Consider the following 18,214-nt stretch of genomic DNA (forward strand, 5'->3'; position numbering starts at 1 on the left):
GTGAGTAGGGTGGCCTCAGGACCTTTCACCCCATTTGTTCGGCCGTCCTCGGACCGATTTCGGGGTTTCACCCCTCATCAGCGCCACTGGATTCAAGCTAGCCTTGTTGATGAGGAGTGATGCCCCAGAACTAGTCCCAGGATGCTTGTTTCTGGACCAGGAAGGACCTGGCTTGGCAGTTTGGGCTGGACTGTTCCCAGGAGGAGTAGGGTCAAGACAGATTTGCATATGGCTAGGTCCAAACTGGGGTGGCGTGGTGAGAAAAAGAACAATGGATTAAACCCAGATCTTTGTGACTGGGGTGAATGTTTGCATTGCTCAGCATTTCGTCCATCATTTGTTTATTTTGCTTTAGTCTCGAGACTACTGGCGGCAAAGAACTTGTTCCAAATTCCAGTGTTGGACTCCAAGTGGAACTCAGCTTGACCTCGAAAGAGGTCACATCCTGGATTCACAACAACAACCAATTCATATATACTCAAATTCAGACAAGACATTTTGGCTCCGACTGCGATTAAAATCAGCCAGCCTTCGAAGATGACCATGGAGATGATTTAACCCCACATTAGTAAGACAACAATCTACATATGGATTTACAGGAGTTGGTTTCCCCCGCAGGACTAGCAACATAAGACTGCTTCTTTTGCAGTGGTAATATACGTAGCAGAGGTGTTGGATTTATAATTTCCTTCTATGGAAGTTAAGACAAAAGTGCTTATTTTGAAGCTTTACTACCATTTATTGAGGCCCTAACAGACAAAATAATGGGTACCTGATCTAAGCCTCGTTATTGCCCACTGGTGAACAAGCAAGTAGCCAGGCGCCACAAACTGGCACCAGACTTCCCTGAATATTTGATGCAACATTGTACACTAGACATTCTGTTGGTACAAGCCTCCACCAGTAAGGTCAACCCAAATTCATTCCCTGTGCCCCTTTTGCCCCCCAGCTCTGTGTCTGTTTGGGCAATACACATATGCTCTTTGAGACATGGTCAGCAAATTCTTGCCAACAGTCCCTTAAGAATTTCAGGCATTCCTGGTTCAAAACATCCCTAGATGGCCAGAGGGCATTCAAATAGGTCATTCTAATCAGCCTGTACAGAATGAATTGATTGGTCAGAGATATGCCTTTAGACGAATCTCGCCTATTTGACAAGAAGGCCGATTCTTCCCTGGAAGACTTCAAAGAGAACTGGGCTACTGCACTTTCCTGGGGGCTCTCAATATCCACTAGACAGTTTCCTCAGCAGTTTAAGATGGGCCTTTCAGATCGTTCAACAGGGATATGCCCTGTTATTCCCTTACACTGCATCTTCTGCCCACGTCACACTAGGAAAGGGCCATAGAAAGAGTGCCGGATTGGAAAATAGAAACTGGCAGTTACTCCCGCTAGTTTCTGGCAGCAGAAAAAGGACAGAAGCCTTCATCCTATTTTAGATCGAACTTTCTGCGAAGGAGAGATTCAAGATGTTCACACTGGCCCAGGTTCTCTCAGCCCTTGTCTTGAAGGACGCCTACTTTCATGTCCCACAGGCATTACCTGTGGTTCACTTAATGGTAAAACAAAATAGGCCCCTAATTGGAGTGTTCCTGATAATATCCCAGTTTGCATGATTATTAGTCAGTGGTATTGTGCTGTATACCCACTGGGGCTTTGGTGAGGTCTAAATCCCCGAAGTTTATTTAGTCAAAAGCTGACACTCAAAGTTAAATTGCTTGAGGTGTACTACAGTGCCTGTCCCGCAAGTAGGAGGAAGGCAAGAAAAAGGTGGCCTTTACTAGAATGGGAGAAGAGTGGTAGCCACATTGTAGTAATTAAACTGTTTTGTATTGGTAAATATAACGTACTACTCAGGTTTGCAAGTATACAAGATGTGAATACAACAAGGTGGAGAAGTAACGGGATGCTTGGGTGTGCTCTGGAAAAAACAGTGAAAGGCCCTGTCCTTGAGTCAGATTGATTAGCACATGATACTAGATCAGCTATATTGGAACGGGGAAAAGTGCAATGTCTGACTGTGATATTGCCAAGAAGTCAATCGTCGTTTGTCTAAGCAAAAAGCAGTTCTAATGAGTGAACGAAGGTAAACTGAAAGGAACGAAGAACCTTAGCTGGGAGTTAATGGGGGAAAAAGAAAATAGCATGATACAAACAACAGATTTTGACACTATCATACACATGGTATAGTTATAATAATTTGTTGTGCAAGTACCACTAAGCAATGGCACTCATTAGGTCTGATAAATGTGTTATGCCAGGAACTTTTAGTATATTAATGTTCATCATGCCCAAAACAAACATCAGACTCTTCAAAATACAATCCTTTTGCAGATATTATACGTATGTTGGCCATCAGTAATAAGGGTTACAGTGAATTCAAAAATAAACGCTAGCATGACAAGATATACTTATATTCTTGAGAGGTTTATGTATACAGCATATTGAAACTGGAGCCAAAGATTGTGCATACATTTTATAGTATTGTGGAAAGCATACATCCATGATCTTTATAATTTAAAAAAAGGAATTTTAGCACAGGGTAAAATTCGGTTTAGTGTGTACCTCCTTGTGAGCATGTGTGTGTGCCCTTCTCGAGTAGATTAAAGGTCAAGACATGTAAAGTGATCAAAGCAGTAGCTACATGCGTGTAAGCCTGTGCATGTTATTCATAGCGAGTGTCCTGAATGGTCTGTTCAGTACAGCCAATAATGTAGCTGGAGCCTTTGCTGAGACCTTTTCTTACCGTGTCAAATCTTAATATCCATTCACATTAGCTATAGGCTACTAGCTTGTTGTTGCTACCTCTTTGGTTCCTGGAAATTTGTTCAAACCAGTAAAGGTGAAGTGTTGTTGATGTTCGCAGTACTTGGCCAAGAGTTCTGTAAGTGGATGGTAACACCAGACCTGTGTATGTGTGTAATGTTCCTATATGTGGATTTTAAACATTGTATTGTACTGTCTACGTACATTTGGTTGCATGGACTGTATTTTGTAAAAAGCAAAGGCACTGTTGCATTTAATCCAGTCTCTTAGATGGAATTTAAAGCCACTGGGAAAAGTTATCTTGTTGGTCTTATTCGCTCCTAGCCTGCAGACTGACCAGTTATGGCAGATGCAAAAGCATATTGGTTTTTCCAAGAATGTAGGTCCAGTTTTCTGTTTATCCTAAAAATAACTAACAATATAAGAGCTGTTTAATATTTTAAGCCCCTTATGCTATGTTGATTTGTAGAGCACACATATCACCCATGAGGGTAGCCACAAATTCCAGCACATGTATGGGCCATTTGGGAGCTCAGCATGGTACTGCAGGGAAGAAGGATATCTAGTTGAAGAGCCAGGTCTTCCGATAGTTGCAGAAGTTGAGTAGGGAAGGAGAGGTCCTGATGTGTTAGGGCAGGTTGTTCCAAGTTTTGGCGGCGATGTAGGAGAACAAGCTGCCTCCTGACCTGCTTTTGTTGATGCATGGGATCTGTGCAAGGGAGTGTGGCTGAGTACAAAGCTCTTGCTGGATGGAAGAAATGTAGGCAGTGGTTGAGGTAGGCTGGTCTGGCATTATGGATGCTTTGTAAGTGTAGATGAGCAGCTTCAATTGGGAGGGTTTCTGGATGGGGAGCCATTGTAGATCTCTGAGAAGAAGCGTGATGTGGGTGCTGCAGGGATGTTGAGGATGAGTCTGGTGGCGGCATTCTGGGTAGTCTGGAGTCTCTGTATGAGGCGGTAGCAGGAAGAGGTTAGTGAGTTCACCTGTTGAGTCATCATAAGTTTGTTGTCCAATACAAGTCTGAGGTTTCCGGAGTGGGTGCAGGGGTAGACATGGGTCTCAGTTCAGCTGGCCACCAGGAGGAGTCCCACAGAGAGCTATTGTTTCCAAAGATCAGGACTTCTGTTTTGTTGGTGTTGAACTTTAGGCAGTTCTGTTTCATCCAGTTCACCACGCTGGACATGCAGGGGGTGAAGTTAGTCCTGTTGGTGTTTGCACTGTCCATGAAGGAGAGGATGAGCTGTGTGTTATCTGTGTATGAGACAATGTTGACTCTTATGACGTGAGCAAGTGGTGCATGTATAGGTTGAAGAGGGTAGGACTGAGTGATTATTCAGTTGGGACTCCGCAGATGAGGTTCTTGGGTTCAGCGGTGTTTGGTAGGAGTGAGTCGTCAAGTTCTGTCAGAGAAGATTTCAGCGGTGTCCTCCATGGCGTTGGTCCACTTTAGTGGTAATAGGTAGTTGGCCAATGATATCTTCTGTAGTGTGCTGGGGAGTCAATCCTGTTGTATATCTTCAAGATTTTGAAGTAAAAAAGAAAATGGAGAGGTTTCTGTAGAGTTCCTGTGATGGTGGCAGCTGTGGGAGACGGAGAATTTACAGTAGTTGGAACTAGCTTCTAATCTCAGTTCTAAGGCCGCTTTCCTGGCTTCATTGATTTGGTTGTGGTATCTTCTGACGGTAGCTTTGTCGGAGTTTCTTGTGTTGGCGTTCAAGCTGGATCGCCATTTTCTTTTCAGCTTTTTGCACTATTGTTTGGAGTCTCTTAGGTCTTCACTGTACCAGTTGGCTTGTGTGCTGTTTCTCCTCCGTCTGACCTCTTTCAGAGCGGCTAAGGTGTTAGCACAGTCTGTGATCCAATCATTGAATGCTCTTATGCCATTCTGTAGGTCTCCCATGAGGTGTGGTTGGTTGGATCTGAGGGTGTTTTTACAGTCTGCCTCAGATATCTTGTTCCAGCTATGTCTGGAGTGGATGGCTGGCTTCAGTGTGATTGGTTGGGGGGTTGGGTTGATATAGAAGTGTACAATGAAGTGGTTGGTTCATATGAGCATGGTGGGGTGCGGAATTTGATCTTGTGCTGGCTGTAAAAATGGGGTCAAGGGAATGTCTGCAGTGTGGGTAGGGCCTTGGCCAACCAGGATGAGCCAGATGTTTTCAAAGCTTTCAAGTTGGGCCTTGCAGTTTGTGTTTGTCTGGTCATCGAGATGAAATTTGAGTTTTCCACGTTAGCGATGAATTCGATGGGAGGAGTTTGCCGAAGGTTGTGTGCGGCCCGGGGAGGGGGTCGGTATACAAGGGTTACTTTGATGGTGTCGCCTGATTGTAATAAAGTGCAAGTGCTCCATGAACGGCGTGCCTTCATCGGTGGGGATGGTGCAGTTGATTGTATTCTTGTGGATGATTGCCAGGTCTCCTCCAGGATTGTAGGGCCTGTCCTGTTGCGTGATCTTGTAGCCTGATGGGATGGTCATGGTGATGGTGGGTGTAGATGCGAGGTGAAGCCAGGTTTCAGTGAGAAACAGAATCTCAGCGGGGTTTGTATTGATGAGGTCCCAGATGTCTGTGGCACGTTTGTCAAGAGAGCTGGTGTTGAGGAGCATGCATGTTAGGTGGGGTGAGGTGGGTGTGGTAAATGTGTGGTGGAGGGGTGATGCTGAAATGGCAATATGCGCATGAGAAGTCCTACTATTGTGTGAGGTGTGGCACAGAAACAGCAGTTGTGGTGGCGTCCAATGTTGAGTGTGCTGTCGGTGGAGATGTAACAGCGTTGTTCAGGTGGGCCAGGGTTTGTATAGCTGGGCACGGAAGGGTGCAGATGGGCTGGCCTTTGGTGCGGCAGTGGCGCACCCGCTGCACAATTGCGCACATGTACCATTAAGTAGATCCTGGTAAGTGGGAAGGGTAGCTGGGGCCTAGAACTTTCGGAATTCCATTTCAGGAAATGTGGTTCAGGATTGCTGGGTTATATTCTAAAAGATACCAGTGTTTTTTTTAGCACTTTTCTGATTAGATGGTTTTCATTGTCAGATTGGATGACAAAGCGTGTGATTCTGTTTGTTTTCAGGTTTCTTGGCTTGTTTGGGGTAAGTAGTGCTGGTCAATTAATTTGCCTTACTTCCATTGATATGCTCTGTAAATTGGTCTTCTCATAGCCTCCGACATGGCTTTTTCATTGAAACCCTGGTTGTTTCTGCAGTTGAGTCTTTCTCTAAAATGCTATCCTTTGGGAATATATTTTGTACAATGTGTTTCAGATGGCAGTGATCTGCACATATTATGGCTTTGGCACTAGTAGAGGGGTCTATCCGGTATAACCTAGCCTCCATGGATCTAGACAGTAAGGGCCAAGTAGCCCACTTTCCTATTGAAGGCCAGGAAGGTGATGAAAATGTTCAATTTGTTGTTATTCATACTATTGATGTATTCTTGAAGTGTTTTCTTTAGTCCTTGCCAAATTGCCAGGCTATCATTATTGTATCAGCCCCAAAATATCAAGTTTGTTCTGATGTTGGTATTTCCTATTCCACAGCCAAACAATTGTTACTTCTCCCATCAGGATACATGCGTATGATAGAGCAAATTTTGTTTACCTAGCTGTTGCTTGTTCTTGCAAATAGACCTCATTGTTGAAGCAAAAACATTGTTAGAAAAGCAAAACCACAACAACAAGGATCCCGTTGTTGGTTTCCAAGAATTGTGCTGATCTGGTGAAAAGGGCAGTTTTAATTGCTACAATTCTAGATTTGTCAAATCAAGGTGAAGAGGTTTAGAACATCTATTGTAATTAGCAAGTAATCTTCCTGCCAGTTTGTACTTTCAAATTTCTGAAGTATATCCTTAGTGTCTCTGAAGTACGACATGTAGTTCTTTATCGATATATTTACTTAAATGAGAGCAGACTGAATCAATACCTGCAATAACTGTTCTTCGTTGTGGCAGGAATCCTTTTGTGAATTTTGGGTAGTAACTACAGTGTTTCCATCACTGGATGATCAACGAAGAAATATTGTCTCTTTTTTGGGAGAGGAGATCATTTGAGACGGTTGTGTTGGAGGAGTTCATAACAGTTGGTATCCATGAGTTGGCAACACTCCCCAGATGTTAAGTCATCCGGGTGTAGTACGATTACATTTCCTCCTTTATTGCCTTCCTGAATAATTTACTGGGACTGGCCCTTAAATGTCGTATTTTCGCAGTGGAATCACTGAAGAAAGTGGGGCAGATTAACACCCCACTACGGACGCACAGCATTTGAAAGCATTACAAAGATGCCAGAAAGTTACTCAAATTAATCTCAAATGCTTATTTCAGTTTAAACCCTTCCATGTATTAGGCTGTTAATGGTTTATAGGTCATAAGTTGGACACACTATGTTCACATAAACTCCTTAATGCTGTAGATGTGCCATAACAAGCCTTGTTCTATAGCATGGATTGCTACATAGATAATCCTTGATTGAATCGTTTCCGTTACCCAATGCATTACGTGCCTTTCCTGGCACTTCGTCAGGGGTTCTCTACAATTTTAAAACATGAGTTGAGTTGAGAGCATTTTTCGGAATTGTTAAGTTGAGAGTGTTTCAGGGAATGGTGGGAAAGGAGTGCGTAATGAAGGACGGGCATTTGTTAAGTAACATTTATTATTACGAATTCTGCGGGCAAAAAACGTTGATGACGGGGTGAGTTTAAACTATAAGCATGTTCATTTGACATGAAGGGTATTGGTTGTATAATTTGGTAAATGAAAGTTAACTTGAGCTATAACCTAATAGTCATGTTTTAAAATTGTAGAGAACCCCTGACGAAGTGCAAGGAAAGGCACGAAATGCATTGGGTAACGGAAACGATTCAGTCGAGGAGTATCTATGTAGCAATCCATGCTATAGAACAAGGCTTGTTATGGCAGATCTACAGCATTAAGGAGTTTATGTGAACATAGTGTGTCCAACGTGTGACCTACAAACCATTAGCAGCGTAATACATGGAAGGGTTTAAACTGAAATAAACATTTGTGATGAATATGAGTAACTGTTAGACGGACCGGGAGGGTCGGCCGAGGACAAGGGGAGAGGTCTCCGGAGAGAGCCGTCTCCAGCGATCGTACAGATGAATAACTTCCCCCCCACAGATATACACCACACAAGGATAAGATTTAGCGTTCTTTATAGGTGATTTCTCAAGGTACGATGAAATGGTACAAGGAGGTCTGGACTCAGGGGTCCCCTCGATTCGAGTCTCTTGGTTTGGGGAAAGGGGGTAGCGGGACAGTCTGGTTACCAGTCTGGTAGCTGAGATGGTATGGTGGATAGCTCACAATCCTCGAGCTCGGTGTTCTAGCTTGGACGGGCCGCGGCAGCGCCAGCCGGTCCCGGTGAAGATGGTCGTTACACGGTCCGCGGCAGCGCCAGCAGGTCCCGGTGAAGATGGTTGTTACACGGTCCGCGGCAGCGCCAGCAGGTCCCGATGAAGGTGGTCGTTACAACGGTCCGCGGCAGCGCCAGCAGGACCCGACGAGGATGGATGTTGCAGAAGGCTGCGGCAGCGCCAGCAGGCAGGACGATAGTTCACAAGGCAGGGCTACGGCAGCGCCAGTAGTCCGTCAAGGCTGAGTTCTCTCGGTGTCTCTCGACTCCAGGATACAACTGCCTTCCTGCTCTGGAGCTGCCCTAGTTATAGGTCTGGCGCCCTTTGATGTCCGGACCCTCGCACTTGGAGGTCGGGGGGTCCGGGATGAGGGAGTCCAGACACCCAGCAGGGGGTGGAGCCAGCGCTTGGGGGAGCTGGAGGGTGATCGGCACCTGGCGGGGGAGAGCCCTCGACGCTTCTTTCTCCCATTGACCTGCCAAGTGGTCCGTTCACCTCCTGGGTGGATGGTGGTGCCGGGATGTCGGGGCCGGCCAGGCCCAGGGTTAGGGTCGGGCTGAGGCCACGCGGCCTCGTGGCGCAGTGTCCAAGATGGCGGCTGGTCCGGCCGGGGGAGCCGGTAGTGGTTCGGCCCCATGATACATGGATGTCCGGGGGCAGGAGTTCCGTTGGGAGACGGGGTGCGGGTTGCCCTTGGGGGTAACACCTGGGAGTCCGGGGTTTGGGCCCTGTCGTGCGGGGAGGGAGCAAGCCCTTCATGTGGCCTGTCCAACATGCGTCCCCCCCAGCTGAAGGCGGGGAGAGTCACCCATCCTCTTGGGGACTCTCCTCGTCGAGGCGGAAAAAGCGTGACAGGCCATCTGCGTTGGCGTGGTCTTGGCCCGGTCGATGTTCCACAGTGAAGTCCATTCCCTGCAGGGAGATGGACCAGCGCAATAGTTTTGGGTTTTCCCCCCGCATCTGCATTAGCCACTGCAGGGGTCGATGATCGGTTTGCACCCGGAAGTGGGTACCGGAGAGATAGGGCCGGAGCTTTTTGAGGGCCCACACCACTGCGAAGGCCTCCCTCTCGATTGTGCTCCAGCGCTGTTCTCGGGCCAGGAGGCGTCTGCTGATGAAGGCCACCGGCTGGTCAAGACCCTCGGGGTTCAGCTGGGAAAGAACCGCCCCGATGCCGTGGTCGGAGGCGTCCGTTTGTACAATGAATTCCCGACTGTAATCGGGGGCCTGGAGCACAGGGGCGGTGCACAGGGCGGCCTTCAGCTTCTCGAAGGCCGCTTGACAGTCGGGGGTCCAGTTAATCTTCTTCGGGTGGTTTTTGGACGTGAGACCCGTGAGGGGCCCCACAATGCTGCCATAGTCCCTCACGAACCGCCGGTAGTAGCCGGTGAGTCCCAAGAAGGCTCGGACCTCGGTCTGCGTGACGGGGGGTTGCCAGGACTGGATGGCAGCAATTTTGAGTTGCAGAGGGGCCACCAGGCCGCTTCCCACCTGGTGTCCGAGGTAGGTCACGGACCCTTGACCAATTTGGCACTTGCCGGCCTTAATCGTGAGGCCGGCCCGCTGGAGGGCCTGCAGGACCTCTTGGAGGTGGTGGAAGTGGTCGGACCAGTGGCGGCTGTACACAGCGATATCATCCAGGTAGGCGGCGCTGAACTCTTCGAGCCCCGCCAAGACCTGGTTCACTAGACGTTGAAAAGTAGCTGGGGCATTCTTCATGCCGAAGGGCATGACCTTGAAGTGGTAGTGGCCATCGGGGGTAGAAAAGGCGGACCGTTCCTGGGCCCGGGGTGTGAGACCGATCTGCCAGTAGCCCGCTGTCAGGTCGAAGATGCTGAGGTAGCGGGCGGCCCCCAGGCGGTCGATCAATTCATCCGCTCGGGGGATAGGATGAGCGTCGGTCCGGGTGACAGCGTTCAAGCCCCGATAGTCGACGCAGAATCGGAGTTCAGGAGTGGTTCCGGGGGCAGCGGCTTTGGGGACCAGCACGACCGGGCTGGCCCAGGGGCTGTCCGAGGGCTCGATGACCCCGAGCGTGAGCATCTTGGATACTTCCTCTTGGATGCAGGCCCGCACCCGATCTGGTACGCGGTAGGCCCGGTGTCGGATAGGGGGACTGTCCCCGGTGTCCACGTCGTGCAAGCACCAAGGGGTGATCCCTGGGGTGAGGGAAAACAGTGTAGCAAACTGCAGCAGGAGGTCCCGGCAGCCCTGGCGTTGCTCTGGGGTGAGGGTATCGGAGAGCCGGACCCCGTCCACGGAACCGTCGTTCTCCTGGGTCTTCAGGAGATCAGGGAGGGGCTCGAAGTCTTCTTCCGCCCCACTGTCTGTAGCCATCAGGAGGCTGAGTTCCGAGCGCACAAAGTGGGGTTTGAGTCTGTTGGTGTGGAGGACCCGGAGGGGGTTCCGGGGGGACTCCATGTCGATGAGGTAGGTGACGGGGCTCTTGCGTTCGACCACTTTGAAGGGCCCCGTCCACTTATCTTGCAAGGCACATGGTTCGGTGGGGGACATCACCCACACTTGTTGACCAGGTTCGAATTCGACGGAGGAGGCATTCTGATCGTACCATTTTTTCATGTCCTCCTGACTGGCCTCGAGGTTCGCTTTTGCCATTTCCCTGAAGCGCCGGGTCTGATTGCGTAGTGCCAGGAGGTACTGGAAGACGTCTGGAGGGGTCTTTAGGGGGGCCATCTCCCAACCTTCTTTGACTAGGCTGAGGGGCCCTCGCACAGGGTGCCCGTACAGGAGTTCGAAAGGGCTAAAGCCGAGGGACTTCTGGGGAACTTCTCGATAGGCGAAGAGGAGGCACGGGAGTAGTACATCCCACTGGCGACGGAGGGGCTCCCCCAATCCCCCAATCATTCCCTTGAGTGTGCGGTTGAATCGCTCCACTAGTCCGTTCCCTTGAGGGTGATAGGGGGTCGTGAACCGGTAGGTGACCCCGCACTGTTGCCAGAGGGACTTCATATATTTCGAGATAAAGTTTGTGCCTCGGTCGCTGACGACTTCTCGGGGGAAGCCCACCCGGGAGAAGATCCCCATTAGGGCCCGGCCGACCACCGGAGCTGTTACAGTTCGCAGGGGCACAGCCTCGGGGTAGCGGGTGGCGTGGTCCACCAGTACCAGGATGAACCGATGTCCTTGTGCTGTGCGGGGGTCCAGGGGCCCCACAAGGTCTATTCCTACCCTCTCGAACGGGGTGGTGATCACTGGGAAGGGTTGCAGAGGGGCTTTGAGCTTACGGCCGCTCTTCCCGCTGGCCTGGCACGTGGGGCAGGACCGGCAGTGGTTGAGGACGTCGTTCCGCATCTTCGGCCAGAAAAAGTGGGTCACCAGGCGACTGTAGGTTTTGTCCTGGCCCAGGTGTCCAGCCAGGGGAACATCGTGGGCCAAAGTTAGTAGGAAGTCTCTGAAACGGAGGGGCACCACCAGCACTCGACTGGCCCCTAACTCCGCGATTCTCTGTTCACTGTATAGCAGGTCGTTATCCCAATAGACCCAATGGGTTCCGGAGGAGTCCCCTGCGCTCTGGGCGCTGGCTTGCTGGCGGAGTCCCTCGAGGGAGGGGCAGGTCTTCTGTTCCTGGCGGAACTGTTCCTGGGTGGGCCCCCCTTCTTGACGCCACTGAGCCAGGCCGGGAAGGTCCTGGGGCTGGGCGACCCCTCCGGGCGTTGGCTCTGGGGGGTCGGTATAGTCGTTGTCCTCTACTGGGGCGACCGGGGGAGGAGGTGCTGGCCATTCTGGTTCTTCTGGTCGGGGGACGGCACGGGCGGCCATGGACCGGGTGGTTACGCAGGCCCAGTCCGGGAGGCCCAGCATCCCCAGGTGCTCTCTTCTTTCGACGGCGGCCCACGGGGAACTCTCAAGGTCATTCCCCAGGAGACAGTCCACGGGGGCATCATCCCGGACCGTCACCTTCAACATGCCGGAGACCCCTCCCCATTCGAAGGGGACGCAGGCCATCCGACACAGACTTTCGGAATTGTCGGCTGAGCGGACGGGGCAGAGAATGTTCGGCAGGATCTGCTCTGGTTTCACCAGATGACAGCGGACGGCCGTCACACTGGCCCCTGTGTCACGTAGGGCTTCGGCCCGGCGCCCATTAATGTTCACCCACTGGCCATATTTCCGGGTGTTGGCGGGTAGGGGAGCCCGCGGGACCATGTATTTTCCCCCTAGGCACGCTAGAACCATGGCGGCCGGTTCCCACTCTTGTTGTGCCTGCTCATATTCTTCCTGTTCCTCGGAGATTTGTTCTCCCCCCAGGGCGGCGGCAGCTACCTGGCGGGGCTTTGGCGTTTGGTTCTGCGGGCAGCTCGGGTCATTGGCGTAGTGGCCGACTCGCTGACATCGGTGACACGTGACGTTGGCTCGGAACCCCGGGCGCATCGGGGGGTTGCCCTGGCCGGCCGGGGGCGGGGTGCTGGCCGCGGGAGTGGCCGGGATGGTGTCTCTCCCTCGCCCCTGGCCTCCTCCTCCTCCTCGGGGACGGTGCTGACCTTGGTTGTTTCGGTTTTGCTCGTGTGGCCCTCTCCGGCCCACTCGGGTGCTTTCCCACCGGTCAGCTTCGGCGGCGAGTTGCCGTGGGTCAGTCAATTTACTGTCGAGGAGGTGCTGCCTGAGCTCGACGAAGCAGTTGTTAGACAGGTGCTCCCACACCATAAGATTAAAGAGTTGCTCGTAGGTCGTTACGTGGCTTCCCTTGATCCAACCCTCGAAGGCTCGGCTGAAATAGTTGACGTATTCCACCCAAGTTGTACCCGGGATCCGGGTGCAGTCTCGGAACCTCTGGCGGTACATTTCGGGTGTGAGCCCATATCGGGTGAGGAGGGCAGCCTTCATGTGGTCATAGGATGACATCTGATGATCTGGGAGCTGCAGTAGGGCATCGCGGCCTTCGTTGACGAACCTCCCCCATAGGCCGGCTCCCCAGTCACTCCGATCGATCCGGTGGGAGGTCATGGCGATCTCGTAGGCTTTGAACCACTGTTGTATGTCGTCCTCTCGGACATACTCTCGGACAACATCCTTGGGGATGTGGACTTTCTTCTCGGTTGCTCCCGGGGTGTGCGGTCGCTCAGGCACCCCTGGTTCTTTATTCTGTTTCCGAAGTTCTATTTCCGCCAGTTTGCGCTCGTGTTCGAATGTTAGTCTTTTTTCTTCGAGCTCTCTCTGCCTCTGTTTTTCTTCCCGTTCTTCTCGGAGCCGCAGGTGTTCTAGATTTAGTTTTTGCTCGGCTAACTTTAGTTCACCGTCCATCTTGAGTCGTGCCATTTCCAACTCATGTAATCTGGTTCTTTCTCTTTCTTGGATCTCTTCCTGCGAGAGGCCCGTTCCTCGCTCCTCGGGAGCTGTGGCGTTCCCCTCTGGTGCTACACCGTTTTGGTCGGGGGATCCGGTGACCCCGGTTTCCGCCCACGACTCAAGGGCGTGCTTCAAATCGTCTTTGGTACTCAGGCCGGTGGTAGCAATGCCTAGTTCCATGCAGAATTGTTTAAGTTCGCGATGGCTATACTCTTCCAATTTATCCATCTGGAATTTCTCGGTGGAACCGCTCTCTTTGGTTGACATCGTGGTTTTGTTGTGGGGTGAGCTACTCTCTGTACGATTACGCGTTGATTCGGATCGCGCCGCTGGCCACCAATGTTAGACGGACCGGGAGGGTCGGCCGAGGACAAGGGGAGAGGTCTCCGGGGAGAGCCGTCTCCAGCGATCGTACAGATGAATAACTTCCCCCCCACAGATATACACCACACAAGGATAAGATTTAGCGTTCTTTATAGGTGATTTCTCAAGGTACGATGAAATGGTACAAGGAGGTCTGGACTCAGGGGTCCCCTCGATTCGAGTCTCTTGGTTTGGGGAAAGGGGGTAGCGGGACAGTCTGGTTACCAGTCTGGTAGCTGAGATGGTATGGTGGATAGCTCACAATCCTCGAGCTCGGTGTTCTAGCTTGGACGGGCCGCGGCAGCGCCAGCCGGTCCCGGTGAAGATGGTCGTTACACGGTCCGCAGCAGCGCCAGCAGGTCCCGGTGAAGATGGTCGTTACACGGTCCGCGGCAGCGCCAGCAGGTCCCGATGAAGGTGGTCGTTACAACGGTCCGCGGCAGCGCCAGCAGGACCCGACGAGGATGGATGTTGCAGAAGGCTGCGGCAGCGCCAGCAGGCAGGACGATAGTTCACAAGGCAGGGCTACGGCAGCGCCAGTAGTCCGTCAAGGCTGAGTTCTCTCGGTGTCTCTCGACTCCAGGATACAACTGCCTTCCTGCTCTGGAGCTGCCCTAGTTATAGGTCTGGCGCCCTTTGATGTCCGGACCCTCGCACTTGGAGGTCGGGGGGTCCGGGATGAGGGAGTCCAGACACCCAGCAGGGGGTGGAGCCAGCGCTTGGGGGAGCTGGAGGGTGATCGGCACCTGGCGGGGGAGAGCCCTCGACGCTTCTTTCTCCCATTGACCTGCCAAGTGGTCCGTTCACCTCCTGGGTGGATGGTGGTGCCGGGATGTCGGGGCCGGCCAGGCCCAGGGTTAGGGTCGGGCTGAGGCCACGCGGCCTCGTGGCGCAGTGTCCAAGATGGCGGCTGGTCCGGCCGGGGGAGCCGGTAGTGGTTCGGCCCCATGATACATGGATGTCCGGGGGCAGGAGTTCCGTTGGGAGACGGGGTGCGGGTTGCCCTTGGGGGTAACACCTGGGAGTCCGGGGTTTGGGCCCTGTCGTGCGGGGAGGGAGCAAGCCCTTCATGTGGCCTGTCCAACAGTAACTTTTTGGCATCTTTGTTATGCTTTCACATGTTGTGCGTCCAGAGTGGGGTGTTAATCCGCCCCACTTTCTTCAGGGATTTTTCGATTTCGTGGTTTGACAGTCCACAATTCTGGGCAAGCACGCTAAACAATGAAAATAATGAACATTTTTTGAAATATGAAGGAATTGGTGTGAACTCTGTCATTACTTTTGCGTATTGTCGCACATTACAGGTTGATAGCAAGTATTTCTACTTTTTAGTATATTTACTCTATTTCTTTTCCAAATCAATGTTTACAGCTATGTTGAAGAGGTCATTTGAGTTTCCTGCAGAGAGTAAACATTGATTTAGTTTTCAAGTTATTGGTTATAGGGAATGATGTATCAATACCCGGGCCCATTGCTGTGTTAGCCGTACATTGGTGAGTTCCTTTCCACCAAATCTAGTTGAGATCTACGCTAACTGTGATATAAAACGTATTGGTTCATATTCGGCTGCAGATAATTCACTCAATATTGGATGGAATAGTGTTGGTAGTATTCTGTAAGGTTTGCGATAAAAAAACAAGCATTTGCAATGCAATAGGTCTCGCATGTGAGAGAGATTAAGCTATTGACATTGTAAATAACAATGCCGTTTCTTTAAAAGTTTTAAAAACAAAAACATAAACAAAAATAATGTCATGAGCAATGCCAATAGCTCTAACTTTAACAATGCCGAGACCATTGCATTGTAAATGCTTGTTCTTTCATATTTTGGGGAGTTATAAATCTTATACCTAGTTGTGATTGGGTCTAGTGGCTGAATTGTGAACTGCAGACCCACAGCTCCCGAGTTTTATTATTTTCTTTTATTTTAGCTGCCCACTCGACCATACTGTATTATCCTCCGTGTCATTTTGTCTCTGAGTCACCATATTTGCCAAAGCGGGGAGTGTGTAGAAACCGGAAAATGCCGGAGCAACATTGTGCACCACATAAATAATAGACATTAAGGTGCATTAAAACCCTTCGGTGAACACATATGCATATGCATGGTCTTACAATCATCTCTTACGACTGCTAGCAGGCTGTTAGATAAATCAAGAAGGAACTGCAACAACCATTAGAAAAACAGATGGATTTCCAGGACGGTTGACTCACAGCTGTGAAATGCACCAAAGGCAAGAAATTACAACCGTGTTTACAGTTCGCATGAGTTTGCAGAGTGATGGGGGATGAGAAGGAGGGCCCTGTGTGATTGCTTTGCTGGAGCACCAGGGAATGTATCCAATGCTACGTTTCACGCCGCCCTGCTCTCCATTCGGGGCTGATGAAGGGGGTAGAGTCTACAAGGAGCGGTCTCCTGTACTTCACTATGTGATGTGTGCAGGGGGCACCATCCAGGGCCGTTTCAAGGGGAAGGAACAGGGGATGTTATTCCTGAGGCGGCAGCCCCACTCTTTTGTGGGCCCCCAGTTCTGCTGCATATGGATTTATGGAATTAGAAACATGGTTTTGTTAATGATGAGGTCGCTAACAGGGCAATACTACTAGATGGTGACAGATGCGGAAGCTGTTATGTTTTCTATTTCGCTCGAAGACATTTTGGAATACTTCTGCAAGTCTGGCTCTTGTACCTGCTGGCATAAATGAAGAGTGCCCATTGAGGCACCGCTTGACGTTCTTGACCCAGGCCACATAAATACTTCTGACGAGCCTGAGATTATCTCCTCCTCTTCAATGTATTCCTATGTGCGTGCACACGACGTGGGTTTTGTTGTTGTTGCTGAAGTATTCGTTTATTCCATGTTTCCAAACAACATTTGTGTATTTTTGGAATTGACCGTGACACGGAGGCAGCTTGATAGACAATAGCATCAAAGAGAAATCAGTTAAAATTTAATTAAGGTATAGAGAGAGACTGAGACAGACCGCAATAGAGAGTGATGGAGACGAAATTACGCAAAGAACGGGCCAATTATATGAATAAGGAAAATACTGCATTAAAGCATGGACAGAGACTGAGACAGAGATTGGTGTGAAATCCAAGAGTAAGAAACTGTTCAATAGACAGAAAGAAAGGCCAAAATAGGCAGTAGCGTGGAAACTGAGACATACAGACTGCTCAAAAGACAGGGAGTCATAGAAAGACAGTGGCATGGAAACTGAGAGACAGTGTTCGCTCAATAAACAGAAAGAGGGGTGAGAGAGGCAAAGGCATAGAAACAGAGATACAAAGATTGTTCGATAGACAGAATGAAAGAAAGACGGAGGCAAGTAGTGGCATGGAAAATGAGACACGGACTAATCAATAGAGAGGCTGAGTTAGACAGTGGTAGGAAAACTGAGAGGCGGAGCGTGGAGCGCGCGCTTGGCGGGGGAGCGCATTCCAGGCGGGGGAGCAGACCCTTTGAAGTATGATGCCGAGGGCGCCAGTGGGCTGAAGCGCTTCCCCAAACGGATTGCATGGCGGCACGATGCATGTGATTGTGCGCGTGCTCGCCATGCAATCCACTTTTGGGAGCACTTTGAAATGCCCCTCTTACTAGAGTCTCGCATAGCGATTGCGTAAACGCAATAGCTAGGCGAGACCTAAAAAAGGCTTTTAGCTTCAGTCCCCATATATATTTGAATAGGTCTATTTTAGTTAATGACAAACCCATTCTACTGTTAAACAGAAAGCTAAACCCTTGTTGGGGATGTCAAATTTTTCTTTAAGAGTAGTGGTAGACAGGTTGACTACTAGCTGGTTTTTGTGGGACAGATCCTTTTCCCCCTTCTTTCGGTTGTGACCTTGTTTTGACTCCTGCGACTGGTGTCTGTGCATTCAGATAGGAAAGCGATTGAGGATTAGTTCTTATAATCGGTTACGTTTTGGTTTACCAGCCTGTCTCCTTAACTTACTCTATAAAATTAACTCCCAATTTAACGTCGCAGGCGTCTACTTCTGATTTTGGTGATTCAATATCTGAAGACAATGGTTGATCAGACAGAAAATTCATAGTGCTGGTCGTTGTTTTTTTTAGATGTTGTACTGTCTAAAGAAGGTATATACACGATAATCCAGGTGATCTTTTGATGAGGCCTTCTACGAATCTAACAATAATTTTATTTAAAATGGCATAGTTCTTTTTGAAAGGCTCTCCCCAGTTGACTAATTTTATACTCGAGATTACTTTGTTTACTTCTTTTCTAGGTTCTCAAACTCTTCCAGTGCAATGTCGAGAAGTTGTCTTTATTCTTCAAGGCTACCCACATGTTATTCTCCCATTTTTGTGCATTTTATCGGAAAGGGGTGGAAGATTAGTTCATATGGATAATCATATTGGGATCCTGTCTGATACTAGATATCCTAC

This window comes from Triturus cristatus, chromosome 4_2 (genome assembly GCF_964204655.1).
Source record: "Triturus cristatus chromosome 4_2, aTriCri1.1, whole genome shotgun sequence".
In the NCBI taxonomy this organism is placed as follows: Eukaryota; Metazoa; Chordata; class Amphibia; order Caudata; family Salamandridae; genus Triturus; species Triturus cristatus.